The sequence below is a fragment of the Atractosteus spatula genome, unplaced genomic scaffold (assembly GCF_055471065.1).
Source record: "Atractosteus spatula isolate fAtrSpa1 unplaced genomic scaffold, fAtrSpa1.hap1 Scaffold_61, whole genome shotgun sequence".
Taxonomy (NCBI): Eukaryota; Metazoa; Chordata; class Actinopteri; order Semionotiformes; family Lepisosteidae; genus Atractosteus; species Atractosteus spatula.
In genome coordinates, this window is record NW_028296892.1 from 27,193 (window position 1) to 34,607 (window position 7,415).

Genomic DNA, 7,415 nt, shown 5'->3' on the forward strand with positions numbered 1-7,415 from the left:
GAGTGATCAGAAAAAGGAAATGGAAAACGCAGAAAAAGGAAACGCTTTACAGGATAAAAACAACAGTAGTGGCTGGGCAAACGATTTTTTTGATCGAAATACAAATTGAGATACTGTACTGTATAATGATGTGCATGAACAAAGGTATACTGCAATTTTCCTTAGATACGCGATTAATGCTTCGTAGGAGGAGGCGGTCTAACAGTCTGTCCACAAACAAAACATTCCTGTTAGACAAGAGGAATTGAAAAAAAACAATTTTGTCAATGAAAACCGGTGTGTGTGTCTCTCCCTGCTGGATGTTCCTCTCACAAACTGCTGAATGAATAAAATAATTTTATTGAAAATGCCTTTGCGATTGTCTGGTATTTAATTTGGTCCCTTTTAACTGTTTTTCGATCTACTGTATTGCTTTGAGATGCCACTTTTAAAGGCGATATGTAAAATAAAGTTTTTTTTATTATTGTTATAGAGAAACATGATCAGATTTTCCCTGGTTCAGAAAAAAGATCTAAAGTGCTACACATAACTTTCTTAATTCGATGTATTTAAAGCAGTGAACTACTGTAGGTGTCACATAACATTCAGAAATACAATCACGTATTTGACAAATAAAAACGATTATAATCTAATCTTTCCACGTTTGATCCCAAAATCCCAAGAAATATAAATCTTGACGGGTAGAAAGCTATGCTGAAAGTTTATTAAGATACTTAGAAGACAAAGATACTGTATCAACTTATGTTGCATTAGCCTGATTATGATTAAAAAACACATATAATTAAACACGTGTTTGCGATTTAAATCAGAACACGATTTAAATCAATATAAATGTTTATATTGTAACGCATACTGTCCAGCCTCCATTTCTCTATAAAAATTTACTCTGTTGCACACACACACACAATAGAAGCAGGCACCGCTGTCAGAAGGGAAGATATGTTCAAAATATCGCAAATATCGATCATGTTGCGATATTTTGAAATATAAAAGTCAATTGATTGTCCATAATATTGCTATTCTATTTTTTCGAAGAAATGTTTGTTAAAAGAAAAGTCCAGCACCAGCTGGATTTGAACACACAACCTGCCAGCTGGTAGTCACGCATCTAGACCAGTCGGCTACAAGACAGCTCACGTGAACAGGCAGGCGAAACAGCCCTGTCGCAGCACACGAATACCGTTATTAAATTCTTTAGATACGCGATTCCATATTATATTAGCAGAAAAGCTTAAAACTACCACTTTTTCACACGCTATTTCACATGCTAGTTAAATACTTCGATGCTTAAAATCGTTAGGGAGAAATGGAATACCGGTGTGTATTTTTCCTTTAAAGTGCCGATTCCTGGAATCTGACTGGCTGACACCCCTCTGAAGTGGTTCCATAAAATCTGGTATACGGAAAAGAAAGCGTTGATAAATACAAGTGTCTTTTAATACACTCTTTGCTGTGCTCTTGAGGATCCTTGTGATACTTTAAGCTCTAGTTGAATGATAAGTGTCGCATTTTAAATCATTTTCGTAGTTAGAAATTATGAAACGCCCTGTTAAAAGCAAGGAAGTTTTTATGCCCGTTGAAGTAAAACAAAATGCCTGACAAAGTGTGGCTTGGACAGATTCCAAGTGCTTGTACAAATGTGCTAAAGAAATTATACTTTGAGTATACAGCTTGTCTAAAGTCATCCATTATTAATACTATTAGTAATATCTTCAGTAAAGGCTTTGATGCATAAATATTTCTGATAAAGGTAGGTTGTGTACTTTTGTCCAACTGAGCAATCTTGCTTTCATAAAATATACCAACATTTTAATGACTGATGATTAACATGCTGTAATACACAGTTCAAAATTAAAGGCTCAAATGCTGTACATGAGAGGTTAAGCTCCCCCTGGCGGTTTTACAAGGCGACGGCGGATAGTTAACCACGTGACACCACGTTAACTGCGTCATACCGCGTGATACTGTGACACGCCCACCGGGGTATGCCGCGAAATACCTCACGCATTTTGAATGGCTGCATCTGTATGCAGATATCGCTCAGAATTGCTAATATGATTTTAATTCGGTTTTTCTCTACTACTTTTAGAGTCTTTTATTGACCTTGCTGAAGCAGAGAAGTGACATAATCACAAATGCGACCAGTTGTGCAGCTGTTTCTGGTTAATAATGATTAATGCGAAAAAAAAAACAGCTCCTTGCATTCAGAGCAAGAGCAACCAATGCGCTTGCTTGTTGAGTTGGGTATTTTCCGAGCTACTCTTCCTTAGCTGTAAAGTTATTTGGTAAGCAAGGACTTCTGAGAAGGAGTCTGAATCCATCAAGAAGACAGGAATTCTAATATTCTAATATTGAGATGCATTGACAAGGCATCTCAAAAGGACGTATTAAATAAGAAAATGATCCTTTCTGTTACCATTCCTGTGGTTGGAGCGTTGTTTCACCCTTTTACGTTCTACAATATTTACAGACAAGGTTTTATCACTGGAGTTGTACAGAACAAGTGTGCATCAGTCCATGAAAATCATCAGTACTGCTGTTTTTCTATGCATAGTTTAATCAAGAGCACTTAAAAGATGCAAAAGATGGATTGTGTTCTGTGAGCATCTGCACATCTCTAAGTCACTTCCACAACCTTCTATGTTGGGGATGTAGCTCAGTGGTAGAGTGCATGCTTTGCATGTATGAGGTACTCTTTGCTCGTGTTCATAGAGAGCCAGGTTTACACAATTAAACTTGAAGTGCTACAGTGCTCTCTGCAGTTTTAAATGTACCTCCAAAGCATTTAGTTCTGTTAACTACCAAAGAATGTGAACTAATTTAAAGTCACTTTCTGGAAATTTAGAGAACGTCTTCACACTTGTCGTGGCTGTTGCAGAAAAACCTCACCCGGGATGTTGAATCTCACCCGGGATTTCCTGAGAGATCATTCACCGAGCGAGTCCTCCCCCTGGATTCCGCACTGAGCTGAAAGCTGCACGAATTCCTCACTGCGTGTCCTGTACTGTGTAGCACAGTGACAAGAACGCCTTGAGTTTTTTTCCGTATGTGAAGGAAAATGCAAAAGAGCATGAAAAGTATTGATGGTATAAAATATCCATGGTACAACTCGAGAAAGAACTGACGGACAAAACAATGCCATTTGATGATTACAAGAGAAACACAACCGTCCGAACATGGGCTTGGATCCTGAACGCTTGCGTTAAAAGACAAAGCAAAGGATAGTCTTACAGTTTATGAAATAACACAATTTCTTCCTTTCTTAATAATTTCTTACTATTGATAGATGCTTTTTTGAATTTTAACAGAACCACAATTACAGACATTTGGGGTTAAACTGTTATTCACATACTCTAACGAAGAGAAACGTTAGTGTCTTCCGGTGTGTGAGCCCATTTCTCAAAAAATAAAAAAAATAAGTTATAAATATTGAATTGCTCTATTTTGTAGGCTTGCATAGTCTTATTCATATTTCAGTTAAACATTTTCTTCTGTAGTAATTTCATTTGGTATTATATTAATCCTGATTTACAATTTTTGGACATGGTTCATCTTAAATAATTTGTAATTAGTTTCAGTTTTGGAAAATCACGCCCAGAAGCTACTAAAACTGGTAATGTTTGCATAATGTGTAATGTAATAGTAGCATTTTGGGTGGGAAAACAAAAGGCATTTCTTGGTATGAATCCCAACACTTCATAAGCGGCGTTCGAGGATTTCTTGCTTCAGATAAAGCTGTCAATACATCATAGATTTTTACTCAATCAATATCAGCAGTGTTATCGCTACCGAACGCTAAATATAGATCCTGGCAATACTTCGTTAGATCTTCGTAAGAAAATCCAAAAAAGTACAGAAGTAATCAACGTTTCTTTTGGATCGAGAAGAGGATAATTATGAGACTCAAAATATGCCTGTCTTTTCTTTTTTCGAGGACAAATGGATTATTGAAGTGTAAAGATGGGTTCGAAACCAAAATCATCTGCTATTGCTGCTGTTTCTTTGATAGTTTCTTCAAATCCTTCAATTGATCATTCATATCGAGGAATAATATTATACAAATTGTGGTTTTCTGTTAATTGCCAATTTTATTGTAATTACATCTTCGTTTACAGATGTCTTGCATGTATCACAAGGTATAATAGTCGCCGTGTGTCCTCAGCTAAAATGTTTTAAAAAGTACGACAAAAGTTCAATATGCTTAACATCATTTATGGTCATATCTATATTAAAATGAAGGTAAATATACCAAGATATTAAAAAACAATTTTACAGTCCTAACCTAATAATTCTTGTGAAGTTTTCCAATAAATCCGAACTGTAATTTTGAAATATTATTGCTCATTACTTGCCCGGAGGAAGCCGGGTGGGTTTTGCTCTTGTCGCCCGACTTAGTGGCGTTATGACCGTGGAACCGACTGCACCTGCTTTTCTGAGATGCTTCCCCTCTCATGGCGAGATCTCGACTTCTTTAACACCTCTGGATACAGTTCTTCTGTAGAGCAGGTTTCAGACCTCTGCGTACAGCACCCTTGATGTCATTTTATTTTTACAGCAGCCGCATCCGGAAAGTTGTGTTTTTTACTTTTTATTTGAACAACAAAAATACATACAATACAAAAGAGCACATAAAACGTATCAAGAAAATCGTCAGGGGTTCATGCTATAATACTGTACTGTTTTCAGGTTCCCTCAGGAAAGGACAAGTGGCGACGTGATAGTAAACCAAGCGACAGCTTTATTCTTTTATCGAAGCCACACAAAACCAAACACAGGACATACACACACATGAGGAGACTGATGGAACACATTCACATCTCGGTGGTAATTACTTAACAACAGGCTATACACTTATAAGGCTACACAGGACACTAAAACTACTATAACACTATTTACATATGCAGGGTCAGTTGCTGGTCATCGAGCTGACCCTCAGACTCTCCCCGGCTACAACTCCCAGCCTGCTCCGCGGTACCATGAGTGCCTAGGTGCGCTTCCTCCTCACCACCGGGCCAGGGGGGTTACACTGTCCCCACCTGAAGCGTCTGGCGTCCCGCCGACATCGAACACCCCCTCAGGCTCTACTCATACTAGGCTAAAGGCTGTGGAACTCTGCGTGAGCAGCTGTTACGAAGCGGTGGTGGCCGGCGGCCCACGTTCACCCCACTGTAGGCCGGCTCTGGCCCTGGCTGCTCCTTCGGAGCCTCCCCGCGGGGCTCCTTCTCCCGGTCCCAATAGGGGGCCAGGCAGTCTCGGTGCAGAACCACCACTCTCCCCCGGTGGCAGACCTTGCCTACCACCCCGAGGACCTCAGCGGCCCCCTCCCACAAAGGCGCCAGCTTAGGGCTGAGGCCTTTGCGGCGGTGCGGGCTGTACACCCAGACCAAGTCCCAGGGCAGGAAGGCAGGCCCCCTGCAGCGCAGGTCGTAGTACCGCTTCTGCCAGACTCCCGCCTGAGTCAGATGGGTCCGGGTAAAGCTGTGCACCCGCCACATCCACTGCTACAGGTCCTATTCGTAGTCCGGTCCAGCTGGTGGTGCCGACTCGTCTCCGGGCGGCAGGCCGAAGACCAGGTCCACCAGGGTTTGCATTTCCCGGCCCAGCATGAGTGAGGCCAGGGTACACCCGGTAGATTCCTGGACTGCGGTCCGATAAGCCCAGAGCTCGAGGGGGAGGTGGCGGTCCCAGTCCCGTTGGTGACAGGACACCAGGGAGGCCAGCTGGGTGGGGAGCATCCGATTAAACCGCTCCACAGTCCCGTCGCTCTGGGGATGCAGCGGGGTGGTCTGAGTCATAGAGATCCCCAGGCGCTGGCACACTCTGGCGAAGACCTGGGACTTGAAGTTATGCCCCTGGTCACTGTGTAACTCCTCCGGCACCCCCAGCCTGGCAAACATCCCCTCCAGTAGTGCATTGGCCACCGTGGGGGCACTCTGGTCCGGGAGGGCATAGGCCTCCGGCCACTTCGTGAAATAGTCCATTGCTACCAGGATATAGTGGTTTCTGGCCTCGGTGCGCGGAAACGGGTCCAAAACATCTACCCCCACCCGCTCCATAGGAGCCCCCACCTGGTGTTGTTGGAGGGGGGCCCGAGAGCACTCGAGGGGACCTTTCTGCGCCACGCACACTGCACATGTTCGGCAATACCGCTCCACGTCCCGGTGGCAAAGACCCCAATAAAAATGGCCTCGGAGACGCTGCAGGGTTTTTTTACAGCCGAAATGCCCCACGCCCGGCTGGCCATGCACCACTCTGAGCACAGCCGCGCGGAGCGACTGTGGCACCACCTGCTGCCACCGTATCTTGCCACTGGAGGGTACCTGCCACCCCCGGCGCAGCACCCCGTCCTTTACCTCCAAGGCCTCCTACAGGACGCAGAGGGCCTTGACGGACTTTGGGTGCTGGGGGTGCTCCTCTCGCGCAGGCCGCGCTCCTGCTGCCTTCCAGCGGAGCACCGGCCCCACGTCAGGATCAGCTGCCTGTTGCTGTGCCAGGTCTGACATGCCCACCCCCAGCGGCCCCTCCAGGGCTGTGGCCGAGGTGCTCGCCTCCGTCACTGTGCAGACGGCTCCCTCACACTGCTCCCACCGGGCGCAGTAGTGGCAGTCCGCAACCTCACAGGGGTGCCGCGAGAGAATGCCGGCATTGAGATGGCTAGATCCAGCACGGTGCACAACAGTGAAGTCATACTCCTGCAGGACCTCTATCCATCGCACCATCTGCCCCTCCGGCTCCTTAAAGTGGAGCAGCCAGGTGAGGGACGCATGGTCGGTCCTCAACAGGAATCGGGTCCCGAATAGGTATGGCCTGAAGCTCGCGACGGGTCACGCAGTAGTTCCGTTCAGCCTTATTCAAAGCCCGACTGTAGTAGGCAACTACCCGCTCCCATCTGGCCCCTCCTGTGCCAGCACCACGCCCACCCCCAAGTCACTTGCGTCGGTATCCAGGATATACGGTAACCACGGATCGGGATAGGCTAGCACGGAGGCCCCCACCAGAGCTTCACGTAACCGACCGAAAGCCGTCTCGCAGCCCATGTCCAAGTCAAAACGGCGGCCCTTGTCGGTGAGGCAGTGCAGTGGGGGAGAGATGCTGGCAAAGTCCCGGACGAACCTCAGATAATACAAAGCCAACCCCAGAAAGCTGCACAGCTCTGCGACGGTGCGGGGAGTCGGCCATCCCCTCACTGCAGCAACCTTACCTGGGTCTGTAGCCACCCCTCGCGGTCCAACAACATGTCCGAGGAAGGTCCCCTCCCGCCGCAGGAGCTCTCAATTGTTGTGGTTGAGCCTCAGGCCAGCACAGCGGATGCAGGCCAGCACTGCCTGGAGGTTCGTCAAGGCCTGGTCGAAACCCTGGGCATGAACCAGCAGATCGTCCAGATACAGCACACACTGGTTCCGCGGGACCGATGC